General features: G+C 36.3%; 1 protein-coding gene across 1 annotated transcript in view; it reads left to right on the forward strand.

Moving 5' to 3' along the window:
- The first annotated feature begins 419 nt into the window (after nt 1–419).
- LOC127454202 (G protein-activated inward rectifier potassium channel 4-like) overlaps nt 420–15,769 on the forward strand; it is a 34,315-nt gene continuing 18,965 nt past the window's right edge. Inside the window, exon 1 of the mRNA XM_051721245.1 lies at nt 420–722. The gene's annotated coding sequence lies outside the window, so the exon portion shown is untranslated. The remainder of the gene's footprint in view (nt 723–15,769) is intronic.

Below are 15,769 nucleotides of genomic sequence, written 5' to 3' on the forward strand. Positions count from 1 at the left end.
CAAGTAGAACTTAATTTTTGTGGTAATCAACATTATACCACAAATGCTGTCGATTGAGTTTAACTTGTATTGAACCCGGAATATTCCTTTAAATGCATAATGCAAACTAACTGAACAATTAGCCTACTAATGTAAAACATTTATGCTGCGTATCCTATTGTACAGTTGCATCACAAAAGTCAGTCGTATAATTATTCACAACTGCATTGTAACAACAATTGTATGTGATGTTAAGCAGCATTCCATGTTAAATGCTTTGATGAAATGCGCGTTATTTGCTCGCTGCACACATTTGGAAAGAGAAAGTGGGGACGGGTCATGTGTATCAATCACGCGTTCGCTCATGCTTCTGTGTTTCGCCTACCAATTCATCTGTCATCACGCGCTTTGTTTCAGCATCCCCATCAGCACACCTTCATCTGATGCAGGCTGCTCCTGCTGCTGCTTGCGTTTAAAAGTCTTTCCATCGATTGGAGAGGGTGAATGGGACTGGACTGGATGGAATAACCAACACGCTTTGCACGACGTCATAGGACGTGATTATACACTGAAACGCGTTAAAGACCTTCAAGTCGTCGTGATATTGTCTGTTTATATGCTCGGAGACACTAAATATCGGCGCGCGACAAGAAAACATCGGCGCGCGCTTCTCTTCAAATGAGCTCAGATTGGAGAGTCACTGGAGCCTGTTTAAAAGCAAGCAAGGACCTAACTTTATATAAGTGAGTTGCAACCTAAATATTTAATTTTTGCTTTGTTTTGTGTATATATTTCAAGAATATGACAACTTACTGACGCGCTTTGGCACACTACGATTCTCAATCTAATTGTAGGCTGATTATTGATGTCATGTTGAAGAAAGGTTCCCGGAATTTAAAGGTAAGGGTTTCCCTTTATGGGAAAACATTGTGCACAACATAAAACAAACGTTCTATTTCTATATATATATTGCTTTAAAAAGAAAAGAAAATCATTGCTCTATTCTAGAACTAGAGTTACACTGGTAGTTATCCTACATATTTAATAAATGGTTATATTATTATATATTTATATCATTTTACCAGTTCTAGGCTATATTACACATTCTATATATTATGCACTCGTTTATTCGTTATTGTGGTTACAAAGTTCTCCCAATTTACTTAAACTATATCTCGCGCTGCACCTTTCCTTACTAGGATGCAGGACAGTTGTTTATCCATCTCTCTGCATGTGGTTTATTGTTGTTTTGAAAAATGCTTATGCTTTTGCTATCCGAATGAAATGCATTCCTCAATAACTGACATGCATGAATGATTTATTCAAACACAAACCTGAGCATGGATTTCATGGGAGTACAGGAGCTGGACGTTTTTGTCGCTCGCGCTTCTAGAAGGCTAATGAATAAATCATATTTCTTGAACTGACAGCGAGCGGTGAGTGAGCCGCGGGCACTGTGTGCTCAACATGACCTGTTATTCACATACATGTTTTTAAAAAGACGAAGTCTCCACAGACCTACAGATAAATTCAGTATTTTTCCAGGCAGCACAGTGTTTGGATGGAGAATCAGAATCAGAATCAGAATCAGCTTTATTTCAAGTATGCTTACACATACAAGGAATTTTTCTTGGTGACAGAAGCTTCCAGTGCACAAACAATACAACAACAAGACAGAGATGATAATAAATAAATAAATAAATAAAAATAGAGAATAGAAAATATAAGTATTTATATAGAAATACACAATAAGACAATATATATATATATACACACGTGTATGTACAAGTACAAATCTGTTATATACAGTGCAAGGGAATGTAATGGCAGAAGAGGCAGGATATGCTGGATAAATATAAATAGACTAAGCTGTGTTTTGCACATAATTGTTGCTCATAATTATGTTATTCTAGAGAAGACAATGTTTGAATGGTGAACAACTTTTAGACAATATCAACACCTAAATCTCTGTCTAGGCTATTGGTTGTATTGGGATGCTTAGGTGGTATTTCTGTGCATGGAAATGTGTAAACAGCTTTATACTGGCAACAATTATAATTTGATCATTTAATTAAGACATATTTCTACTTTAAAATGTCTTGATACTAGGCCTAATTTTTAAATAATTTGGTTGCTGTAAATAGGCATATTAGCTATAACTTGACAAAAATATTATGTTTGTTGATAAGACAAGTGCGGTTGTGCTACTAAAAAAGACTAGTTTGAACCGATTCTCAGAACTAGTTAATTATTCCATCAAAAATTAAAAACTTGAGAAATACCATCTTAATGATATAAGAGGTTAGAGCTTTATTTAAAGGAATAGTTCACCCAAAATGAAAATTCATCATTCATTAGTCATCATTCACTCATCCTCATGTCGTTCCAAACCAGTATGGCTTTGTTTGTTCTGTGGAATGCCAAAGGACAACCCATTCTTACTTCCTAAGTATCCAATTTTGATGCTTGTGCAGAAGCCGTCTGCATCTGCATGATGACGCCAAAGGTGCCCCCTGGCGTCCTCTCATTGACGCGGTGAGAAACCCCATTGTTTTCAACCAGAACTCAACCAGTTCTCAACAATAGAAAAGACGTAACAAGCAGATAAAGTACAGTCACGATCATTTATTTATAAAAATGCTTTATAATAATATTCCAAACCATATGATGGCATTGTGTGAGTAGCAGAGTGAAACTGAAGGTCTTAATCGGTAAAAATATTCCCCCTCCGTGAAGGCATCCAGATCCTGTGTGATCCTGATTCTACCGGCACGTCTCATTCAAAAAATACATGTACATCCAAACTGAGGTCGTTGTAATCAGTCACAAGACATGCGAGTGTCAATGGCATAATCGCTGAGTCTCTGACGTCAAATCCGTGTCATTACGCTTGAGGCGGCAAATTTTGAATGTGTTAGAATGAAACTTGTGCAGGATGTTACCGTGGACACCGGGTAACCGCAATCGGTGACTAAAAACTTACATTTAGTCTGTTTTTCACATAAAATGATTGTAAGACTCTGAATACACCCGGAATGAAACGGGTCACTTCAGCAGTGCAGGATGTGTATAGACAGATTAAATAGACAGATAAACAACAGATTAAATATTAACCACTGTGAATAAATGTTGCACTTGCCAGATGCGTCGTAAAACTGATGCCAGAGGGCGCTTTTGCCGTCTGTAGATTGACACAAGCGTCAGCTTTTGACACCTTGGGAGTGAGAATGTGTTGCAAAGCACATATCCCACATACTGTTTATTAACCGGGGGCTGTCAAGCTCCAAAAAGTACAACTTTAGCCAGCCTGGTCTCATGAAATTAACGTGACAATGGCAACGTATTTGTAAACCAAAATTACGTGCTGCATTACATGTTTGGCTGCAGTTTCCCAGTGAAATGTCCAGTGGGGGGTGCGAATGAAATGATGTTGTAATCATACAATGTTTTTAGGTGAAAATTAGATGGATGTTTTAATGAGTAAAGCATACGTCCCTAACCTAAAACTTTAACCTAAACCTAACCAACAGTGTTCAAAAAGATAAATGAGAGGTGAACAAAACAGACATCCTTATTTTAAACCAACGACTAAACCTAACTGATAGTGTTTTAAAAGCAAATTCAACATTAAAAGCACATTTGGGTGTTTCTGTAACTACGGTCACTTTTGACTCTCCCAAATTTAAAAAATCATCGCCTATGAATTTTAACCATCAGAGTCTGTAATACATATAAAAAGGTACACAAAATTGCATGTAGTCATTAAGATTTTAATCTGGAACATGTTTATTTTTTATGGTTTTCATCTCTTGTTCTTACAAAAACGTTCATTACATCAAAATAACATTAATTTTATACATTTTTCTTTTTTAATTTCTATAAAAATGTAAGACATTTAAATAGATTTTTTCAAGCTTTGTGCATCTTTATAAATACTGATATTAAAAAATAATTTAAAAATAGGGGATTTCATGGTTTTCTCTACGCCATGTAAAATTTAGACAGTAACCTTAGGTGTCAATTGTTTTCATACACACAAAAGACAAAATATTTGCTTTTTATGACAGATAGCGCAATTCTAATGTGTAAATCATAAAATAATTTTTGCAAATAAAAATCTGAATAATAATTAAAATAAAGTATTGCTGCGGTAATGACACAATGTTAATGGTACATGTTAATAATGTAACCTTAACAATAGGCTACTGTAGAGAACAACAGTAACAGACAAAAACAGACGGTATTACATGTGTCAAAGATAGTAGAGTTATCGCAGTAAAAACTGGGTCAAACTGATTTTTATGTTTCAAAAATATTATGGCCTAAAGTTGATGTGGCATGATCATTAATACTACTACACTAACACAAACCCATAACACTAACAGCATCTCACCATAACATTACATTTGTGTACCAATCCCAACTATTTCTCATTTTAGGCTGAGGAGTAATCTCATTGCAACTTTGAGGCTTTTGGTACATGTTCAGATAACTAATTAAAACGAGAACAGAGTTCCTTCCACACTAATTCAGTAAGCATCATGTGTCTTGATGTCATGGTTTTGGTTCTGGCACAAGCTCAACCACACTCTCATGTGTGTACCAGACCACATCATCCTACACTGGCCAATAAAACCTATTGGCCCCAACCCTGTGCATTGTTTTGACCAAAGCACAACTCTCAGTATCAACATCTTGGATGATGCCTGGATAAGGGTCATTGTCATACAGAACGACACACCATTTACCAATCAGCACCTTGTTGACATCAGAAATAGTTTGTATCGCCTTGGTTTCCTGGAAAGCCAATGACTTGCTACTCTCTTTTAGCTCTGACTTAATGACATTATGGAACAGTAAAACCCTTTTAATTTGGCGTTGGTATGTGCGACTCTGGTGGCGAGCTTTGGTTTGGAGTGAGTCTGTTGGGCACAGTTTCTTTGAAAGCCTGAAACAATGCTTCCTGTATTTTTCGACTGAGGCCAGTGCCTTCTTGAGCTTGTACTTTGCATCTGTGAGTTCTTTGTACATCTTTGATTGCCTCTTTTTTACGCCCCCTCTTATGAGCAGCTACCACATTAGGTGAGACACCAGCAGGTCCTAGAGGAGTAATAAGTAAGTCATAACCAGCTTCATTCACAGGTAAGGCTTCTGGGAATAGTAGTGGTGTGATTGTAGCAACATACTGATTTGAGGCCTGCAGTATTTTGTGTTTTGCCCTCTGGTTTCTTTTATTTATCCTCCACTGTCCTTTTCAGATTTTTCTCTCTTTTCGTCATTTGGGAGACACTCTTTATCTGCACATTTTCCTTTCGTTTTTTTGTAACACTGTTTTTCCTTCCAGAGATACTCTTCATATTTGTCTGGGTCTTTTCTCATTTCCTCTCTGCATTTCTGTGATCTTACTGTAGATCAATTTGGTCTCATCTAGGGTTGCAAAAGTGGCATGTTTATATTTAGTTTACAATAGACTTAATATTTGCAATATAATATACAGTATAATCCTTGAATTTGTCTCTACCGTGACACAAGGTCTTTACCGCGACACCTAAAGCTGCTGCGGTAAAGACGTGTTGTGGAAATGACATTTTTGCTAATATTGCAGATAATTGGCAGCTAGCAAGGTCTGCTACATTAGTTTTGACTCTTAGCATCTAATATACATAAATTCAACAGAAATATATACATTTATTTTTAAAATGTAGTTTAAAATACACAATTACTAAGCTATATGGTAAGGACACACAATAAATACTTCAGAAGAAAAGATGATCTTTACCTTATTTTTCTGGATCTTGTGACTGACCTGTGGGTGGCCCACCCTGTCAGCCATGTGCTCACATGCTAACTTCTGTTTCATTACAAACTAGATTGGTTTGGCTTTGAAAAAAACATTTTACTATGACATTTGTTTAGTGTTGCGGTAAGGACTCAAAAGTGTGGGACAGGTGCATTTAGATGAAAAAATCAAAAGAAAGAACTTTGACGTCGTACAATCAGTAAACAAAAGAAAGAACTTTAAGATGGTGTAAAGTAATATTTATATGAAACAATTTCATTTTAAATAATGTCATATTGTAATTGAATTAGCTAATTTTACGTATCTCAACATTGAGACCACAGTTGTGGGACATGAACAAAAATGGTGTTTGGACCTATAAATGCTTCATCATTTTTTATTAAATCACATTAATCAGTATTTATTTTTTTTTTTTTTTATGGCAAGGTGTGTAATGACACTGTGTTTATATTTAACAAGCATCATATGACAAATTTGAACATAAATCTAAAATTTCACTGCTGGGACTTAAAAATGCCCGTAGTTGCAGAAACACCCATTTACTGAAGCATCGTGTCGCTTCAGTGCCACTTTTGCTTTACTTTCACTCCGAGCGTCCTCGGCTGGGCTCGAGGCCAACACTCTATCAGGTGAGCTACAGCAGAAGTTAATCACATTGGAATAAGTGTTTAAATGTAAGTGGGTCTGTAATACAAGCATTAATATATATTGTTTTTCAAATGATTTGTTAGAGTAAAAGTGTTTTGATATCATAACTAAGCAATGTGTGAGTAATAGAGCGGAAAATAGGTGTTTATAAAGTTATAAACAGCCATAGTTCCCGAGATTTGTTTGAAAGTCAATAAAACGCTCTGTTGTTGTAGATCTTTTAGTGTTTATTTCAACAGGAAACTGCGGCAAACCATAGAAAGCAGCACGTAAAACTCGGTTTGCAAAAATTTTGTTATAATAACATTCATTCTATTAGACTAGGTTGATTTTAGCAGTTCAAACAACTCATGCACTATATTCCAAGTCTTTTGAAGACCTACAATAGCTTTATGTGAGAAGCAGACTTAAATTTAAGTCATTATTCAATGAAAACCTTTCCCTCTCTAATCTTATTATGCTTCCGCACATTCAAACTTGGCACATTGCGATCGGTTATGAGACACGAGAGCCAATCGCGTTTGGAATCATTGATGTCAGAATCTTGACAGAATTTTCATTTTTAGGTGGACTATTCCCAAAAATGTTAACTGTTTAATAACTGTTATAGGAAAAAAAGAATAAAAATAACAGTTTCAGAAAAAAAAAAAAAAAGATACAAAATATGTCGGATCTCATTAACTGCACCATTTTAGCACACCTTGTAAAAAAGGATAATTTTTTTCTCCGAAAACCCTTCATGTTTTACCAGCACTTCACCACACTGTTAACAGAAATATATTTCCTTTTTGCACTCTCATTCTTTTATTTTTTTTCTCACTAGTCTTAGTAGAGATTCGCTTTTGGAAATGATCCTGCGCCCTTTTGACTTTGTTCAGCCAACATTTTTCAACTGGAACCAAACTAAAAGGAAGATGAATTTGGGGTACACGACATACTTACACCAAACATTTACTTTTTTTTTCTGGATGTTGTCCTCTTTAAGTGTAGTGATGCACAGCACTACAAAATGTAGGCTACTTAGGAAACAATCACAAGTCAAGTATTGAGGCTTTATTAGGTGATTAGGTCGGCAATACAATTAGGTCTTTAAACGCATATTTACATTGAGATTCCATTATAGCTTTCTCTCAGGAGACAGTATAATAGATATTATCCGTGAAAGCTATGATACTTTGGCCCTTTCCCCACATATAGTCATTACCATCGTTGACATTCACAGAGGAGATTAGCTTCAGCAATGCAGCTTGCGTTTTGCTTTGCAACTCATAAAGTTTTAGTTCTTGTTGGTGTTGCACTCTGCCTGTGCGTGTCAGGGTCGACTCCAGGTTATACTCAATGTCCATTACATCTGGCGCACACAGAGTCGCTTATTTATCACAGCTTACAGTCCATTACTATGTAGTCAGAACTCATTGGCAGCTGTAAAGTTAAGTGAGACATGGTTTCACTCTTAGTGTGAAATGAGGTCAGGAAGAACTGGTGGCCAGGTTTTTTTTTAATTTATTTATTTTACTGCTTTTAATCAACAAAAGTGGTCTTTATTTTCTCTAATAGAAAGGTTACAATGCATCTTGGAAAGGCTTTTTGTTATGTTGTTTATTTTCCCAAATATCCTGGAAAATAGTAAGTTGATCTTTAAAAAAAAGTATAAGGTTATAATAAAACTGTGCAACTGTTCACTAACAAGGTTTTTGTAGAGATCAAGATTTTGTAATGACAGAGATCACAGGACTAATTGGGGCTTAGCAACGTTGAGTTAGTCAGTGTATTTTTTCACTATACTATCAAATAATAGCTGTTACATTAGTTAACATTTAGTTAACAAGAATGAATGATCCGAATCTCTCAGTAAACTTGTTAGCAAAACTGCTAGTGTGTTTTGTGTGTACCTAACATTATATGTTCTTTAAGTTATCAAGCAATGATTAAACTAATTATTTATTGCATAGCGTTAGCTAGCTAACTGCTAGTGTGGTGAATACCTAACTTAAGATGTTCTTTTACTTATGAACAATAAAGAAACTAATTATTTATTGCAGCTAGCATTAGCTAGCTAACTGGTTTATATTTTGACATACATGTAGTCTCTGTAAATCAGTATATGTATAGAGACAAGCGATATCCCTTATTTGAACTTCAGCTTCATTCCTTAATGTAATGATAGTTCTTCAGGCTACAAGAGATCCATAGTGCTTCAGTAATTGATTACCTTCTGGCACTGTAGATTAATGAGTAAACTATAAAGCTCAATTCAGGTTTCCCTCAGGCATTCTTCTGTTCGAGACGAAATAGATACATAACATATAACCTTAGGCTGCAATTAAAGCCAAAACGAAACAGGACAAGCAATTCTCCTTGGGGACGGTCTTTGACTTTGGAAAAGGCTCAAACTTTTTCAAATGGGTCTCAGAAGAGTGAAGTTAAAAATACCTCTCTTAAAGGGATATTCACCCCAAAATGAAAATTCTGACTTCATTTATCAGCTCTCATGTTTATTCAAACCCATATGACTTCCTTCTGTGTAACACAAAAGAAGATGTTATGCAGAATTTAAGCTTCAGTCACCTTTCACTTACACTGCATGCTTTTTTTTTTTTAACATACAGTCAAAGTGAATGGTGACTGAGGCTAACATTTGGCTTAACATCTCCTTTTTTTAACAATTAAGATAGAAAGACATATGGGTTTGGAACAATATTAGGGGTGAGCAAATAATGACAGCGTTTTAAACTTTGAGTGAAATATCCCTTTAACGACTCCGTCTTTTCATCTTTGAAAGGGGTAATAAGAGCTTGAGTATGATATGAAAACAGTATTGTCCAAACTCTCATCTGCTCTACACAAGCAACCTAATGAAATAGCATCAGTGAATAAAAAGCCTTGGAAATACAGATCTATTTTTGGTCCATGTCGGACAGCTTACTCTTCTCCATCGTCTGTGTATCTGTTGTTTTGCAGAGAGCTGCTATACACAAGCAAACGATTTTATCACTTGAGATGAAGATGCCCTGCATTGCTGATAAAAGGGCTTTGTAAATACACAAGTGGATATTGTGAGCTCACCTCAATTCCAACAACCTACACGGTGGAAATTCTTTCATCCTGCTTTCTTTCATCATTTTTCCAAATCGTATTGTTATACTGAGTGCATATATTGCTTAGATTGGTACTTCACATTTTCACAGTAATATATTGTGGACTGTTAGATAGATTTTTTTGCTTAAAGTGTTTTTTTCTCCTAGTTTCATAAACAACCTTTCCATGGACCTTAGTCAGGGTAGATGTCATATTTCATTTGTGGCAAATCAAAATGAGCAATCTGATCTTGTTGAATCACGTTCCTATACACCGATCAGCCACAACATTAAAACCACCTGCCTAATATTCTGTAGGTCCCACTCATGCCGCCAAAACAGCGCCAACCCGCATCTCAGAATAGCATTCTGAGATTATATTCTTCTCACCACAATTGTACAGAGCGGTTATCTGAGTTACCGTAGACTTTGTCAGTTCGAACCAATCTGACCACTCTCTGTCAACAAGGCATTTCTGTCCACAGAACTGCCCCTCACTGAATGTTTTTTGTTTGTTTGTTTGTTTGTTTTTGGCACCATTCGGAGTAAATTCTAGAAACTGTTGTGTGTGAAAATCCCAGGAGATCAGCGGTTACAGAAATACTCAAACCAAACCATCTGGCGCCAACAACCATCCTTGCGATTATCTAATCAGCCAATCGTGTGGCAGCAGTGCAGTGCATAAAATCATTCAGATATGGGTCAGGAGCTTCAGTTAATGTTCACATCAACCATCAGAATGAGGAAAAAATGTGATCTCAGTGATTTGGACCGTGGCATGATTGTTGGTGCCAGACGGGCTGGTTTGAGTATTTCTGTAACTGCTGATCTCCTGGGATTTTCACACACAACAGTCTCTAGAATTTACTCAGAATGGTGCCAAAAAAAAAACATAATACATTTCTACAATGGTATCTGAAACGGAAAACTATTGATTTTAAATGATGCTGCATCCAAGCCGCTAGGTGTCAGTGTAAGTCCAAGATGACACAAAGACAAAAGTTACTGAGTGCACCTTTAAAAACTTCATCTGTCTGGGGGAACATTTAACTCGCTTTTAGCCCCAATCAGTGGACATTTTAGCTCAGAACTGCTGCGATACGTGCAATGAACCACATAATATAATTTAGCTAGTCACATAATTTTCATGAGATCAGGCTGAAACTGAGGCTGTGAGGAACAGACATACAGTCCATTCAATATGTTGTACAATTTAGGTCCTATGGGACATTATTATTATTTATTTTGTTTACTTATAATGTTTTATTGAGTTTTTAAGAAAGTCATATTTTCAGTGTTTTGTTGCTGACCGATCAACAACAATGTACTCAAAAGCAAAATTTTCATCAAATTAAATATGGTGCATACTCCGAGTGAGGGGGGTTATAATGTTCATTTCCATCATTACTGCTGCCAAGATCACCAGAAAATGCATACAAACATATCTTTTAAATAATATTCTGTAAACAGCCAGCTTTCTGCGAGCAGCAATAGCTTTGTGAATAAGGCACAAACAAGCCTAATTTACATAGAAAAGAGGCTTATTTTGTGCTGTACAGAATAACAGTTACCTAATTAATACATACACATAGTGCAATATAACATAGCATTACATGTAGGTTTTTACGCTGAAATCCTGCATTCAAAAATGTCACAGCTGTTTAGTGAATTTGCCCCGGAGGTCCATTATGTGCTACCTTGGAATACTGTGCAAACTGTTATCAGCTTTTAAAGATACATCACATGTAAGTTAAACCATTTGTTGCCGCCTGCTGTGAGTTGCAAGGTACAGTGGTATGACATATCAAGGTTACTAAATCCAATTTACTGGCAAGACAACCTTCAGACCTTTGCTTATGTCAGCATTAGTAAACGTTGAAGAATCACATGGATGGATGTACTGTATGTAGCATGTAGTGCAGTTCGTTAGAAACAAACTTGATGCAATTACCACACACAGTAACCCAAGGTGAACTCTCCAGACATCGTTGGTAATGACGATCCAGTGTATCTCTGAAACAGAGGGATTATGTAAAAATTGTTGAAACAGTGATTATGCAAATCAAGGGAGCGGTGAGTTAGTGCTCGATGCCACTCCACTCAAATTCTCAATTGCTGGATGAGTTTGCAATAGAGTAGGGTTGCCAAGTCTGCATTATTCCCTACAGAATTGTGATACTTTCAAACTGATGCAGCGGGTTGATGTTTTATTCTGTGGTTTCAGAGTGTGGCATATCGCACAAACTAGATGTGAATGAAGGGGTTTTGAAGGGTTTTCGAACCAACATGGCAACAGCCAATATTCTGCAAGTCAACAGGCCTTCATAATGGGTAATAGAGCTAAATATGAAGTAAAAGCAGCACAGTACTGTATGCATTTATACTATACAAGCAACCACCTAAACTATTCTCTTCCTCTGTTGCAATGTATTGCATTTTGTTACTTTGTAAATAATACAAATGATAGAAAACATCAGAACTTTTTTTTTTTTTTTTTACTTTCCATTTTAAATTAGCAAAAGTTTTAAGGAATGTTCCGGGTTCAATAAGCTCAAACGAAAGCATTTCTGGCATAAATGTTGATTAACAAAAAAATATTTGACTTGTCCCTTGGATATATATATAAAAAAAATCACGGTTATAGTAAAGTAATTACAATGGAAGTAAATCGTGCTAGTCTATAAGCATTAAAATACACATTGTTTCAAAAGTATATCCACAAGACGTGAAAATTATAAGCGGTCACTTGATTTTAGTGTCATAAAATCTCTTACTAACTTTATCTGTATAAATTCTGTACAATATACAGGAAGTTATATACAATATTACAACTTTATTGTCTTGACGACATAATCCAGGTAAAATGTATGTGCCTCACTGTAACCCAGATTTGTGCTATTTTTAAAGATAAGCGGGGGTAAGTCAAAAAAATTATTTGTGATGATCAATATTATGCCACAAATGCTGTCGATTGATCTTAACTTGTATTGTACCCAGAATATTCCTTCAACACATATAATGTTATGTCTTGTGGCTATACTATTGAAACAGTGTGTATTTTAATATTTATTCACTTCCATTGTAACCTTTACGTAACTACGATGTTTGCTTTTCTTAACAAACAAGCGAGGGACGAGTCGAAATTATTGTTTTGTGGTAATCAACATTATGCCACAAATGCTGTTAAATTGTATTGAACCTGAAGCATTCCTTTAATGCTGATACTTACATTCTAATATATGACTGCAAATTAAAGGAAATCTGAAAATACTTAATATGGATTCTAAAATCTGTGGTCTATTTTGAATTTTGGTACTGGGCTTGTTTTTTTGTTTTTTTGGTCATTGGGCTGGTTTTGTCACATAGAACTGGCAACCCTGAATAGAATTTTTGCCCTTGAGGCAGTAAAAGGCTTTTCTCAGCACTGATGGTAGATCATAAAGTAAGCGAAGACGGTGAATTTTACATCCATGCAGCGGTGGATAAGTGTTGTGTGAAGGACAGAGCCTTTGAAGAAGATCAGTCAAAGCCATCTGGCGAGGTTGTCTCAATGGATCTTTTCTTGAGCATTATCTAATCTATCATGGCAATGGAGCCAATTATCTATAGTCTATAGTCTATATCTTCCTCATCTCTGCTACAGTGCTGTCTGGAGTATATCATTCAGCTAATAGGATGTGGAATTAAATACATTAAAATCTGACTTTCTGCTAATCTTCCTTCAAAGGTCATAAATATGTTTCTATACAGTGGGGGTGCTAAGGCAAGCATCACTATTATTATTGCTCAAACTTAAAGGGATAGTTCCCAAAAATTCTCTCATCATTTACTTACCCTCATGCCATTCCAGATTTGTATGAAGCTCCAGAAATCAAAGTAATCCATAAGACTCTAATGGTTAAATCCATATCTTCAGAAGTGAGAAAATAGGTGTGGGTGAGAAAAAGATCAATATTTAAGTCCTTTTTTGCTATAAATCTCCACTTTCAGAATGGGAAAGTGAAAGTGGAGATTTATAGGAAAAAATGTATTTAAATATTGACCTGTTTCTCACCCAAAGTGATTGCAGCACTTCAGAAGACATATATTAAAACACTGGAGTCTTATGGATTACTTTTATTCTGCCTTTATGTGATTTCTGGAGCTACAAAGGTCTGGTCGCCATTCACTAGCATTGTATGAACCTACAAAACTGAAATATTCTTCTAAAAATCTTTGTTTGTGTTCTGCAGAAGAAAGAAATTCATACACATCTGGGATGGCATGAGGGTGAGTAAATGATGAGTGAATTTTCATTTTTGGTGAACTATCCCTTTAAAGTTGGGTGTTTTTCAAAACCCCTATCCCCAAATATTAAACTTTGGTGCTTAACTTGTCTCGTTTGTGCTACTAACACAAATAATACCTCAAACCGGGCTGCTTTTTGAGGAGAGATGCAGAAATAAGTGGTTGCACTTTCATGGTGGACAATAAGATGCCAAAATAATTCCATAGACTTACATTGAAGGAGATATCCAAGCCGCATCTAGAACCCAGAATTTAATATAGATTTGGGGGTGGGCTCTTTTGTCCAGTAAGCAACCACTTAGCAACCATCCAGAACACCATAGCAACTGCATAGCAACTCCTTTGCAAACACCCGTGCATCTTTCTTCAGAACATATAACAAGAATAAATTGATTTTTATCGACCTGAAATGGAATGTGTTCGATTTTTAAGACAACAAAAGGATAACTCCTTAGAGCCATAAGAGATACTGAAACCACAACCAAAAAGAGCCAAAGTGCTTCGATCTCACACAGCTTGACAAGGTCACTCTGGTGCATCTCAGCAAGAGACACAGAGGATCAAGTGTGCTCTCTCCAGTTGGTGACATTTTATGCTGACCCCTGCTGCAGCTCAGCATTCCAGATTGTGATGAAGTAGCAGATTAGGCAGTCTGACAGTAGCGCAGTTGTGGCTGAGCTGCTGGGGTCTTTAATGTTGCACAGGGGCAGACCGGCCATCGGGAGCGCCGGGCGTTTTCCCAGTGGGCCGCTGGGTAATTTGGGCGGTCTGCTGCTGCGCAATTACCAGCCCGTCCTACAGGCAACATAGGCGCCCACCCTGGGCTCCAACATGCCCGCGCAGACCTCATAACAAGCAAAAATGTAATAAACTCTGCAAGACAAGTCAATACAATGGCTTTTATTTTGAAATTGCTTACACATCGGAGTGCATATTTGTACGAGCACATCAGTTCTGTACCTCGTGTGGACCTCATTATTTGACATACAAATCTCAGTAATGATGACAACCAAAAACAACATATTAAGTATAAGATGAGCTCTGAATAATCACTAAATGACAAATAACTGCAAGTTACAACAAACACAATAACAGCAGCATAAATAAAATCTGCAAACAGTAAAGCTATGAGCAGTACATAGTCATTTGCATAATTTATTCATACTGCAAAGCATTTCTGGGAGCTGAAGCACGGCTTGCTGAATAATACTCACGCCTGATAAACATGCAGAAAATAAGTCATGAAAAATATTACTTTGTACCTATTTGAGTCTTTAAGGCTTAATTTGTTTAAAGGATAGCAGAAACAGCGCTTGTCAAAGCATAGGGCTTTTCACTTTTTCTCAAGAGTAATTTGGGGAAGGAATTAAAACACTGCAGATATAAAGATGCAAAAAACTCACATAGAGTGAAAATATGATCTGTATCATATATGAACTTGTAAAAATCAATTTACTCTTGTTATCGACCTGAAATGGAATGTGTTTGATATTTAAGACAGCAAAATGATAACTCTTTAGAGCCATGAGAGATAATGAAACCACAACCAAAAAGAGCCAAAGTGCTTCGATATCACACAGCTTGATAAGGTCACTGGTTCTGGTGAAACTAGTTAATGCAGTCCTGCCAATTACAACACTAACTTTGCGTTCTAACCAGGCGTAACATGTTTACAGTGAGAAGTAATTTGTCTGTCCACACAATGACGATAAATTACAGTAGAACATTCTTGATGTTTTATACACAGGTTTGTGAAGTGTGATTTTGGACCAATCAAGACAAGTCAAGTCATTTTTATTTGTACAGTGCTTTTCATAATAAACATTGTTAAAAAAAGAAAATCTTGAGAGGAGCCAGACTCAGCTAAGGGAGCCAGTCCTCCTCTGGCTTAAGAAATGTATACTGTGTATGCCTATATTACTACTATATTTTTTGTGAGTGCAAACTGTATACAATTATTTTTTAAATCCTTATTCCA

The sequence above is a fragment of the Myxocyprinus asiaticus genome, chromosome 16, assembly GCF_019703515.2.
Source record: "Myxocyprinus asiaticus isolate MX2 ecotype Aquarium Trade chromosome 16, UBuf_Myxa_2, whole genome shotgun sequence".
Taxonomy (NCBI): Eukaryota; Metazoa; Chordata; class Actinopteri; order Cypriniformes; family Catostomidae; genus Myxocyprinus; species Myxocyprinus asiaticus.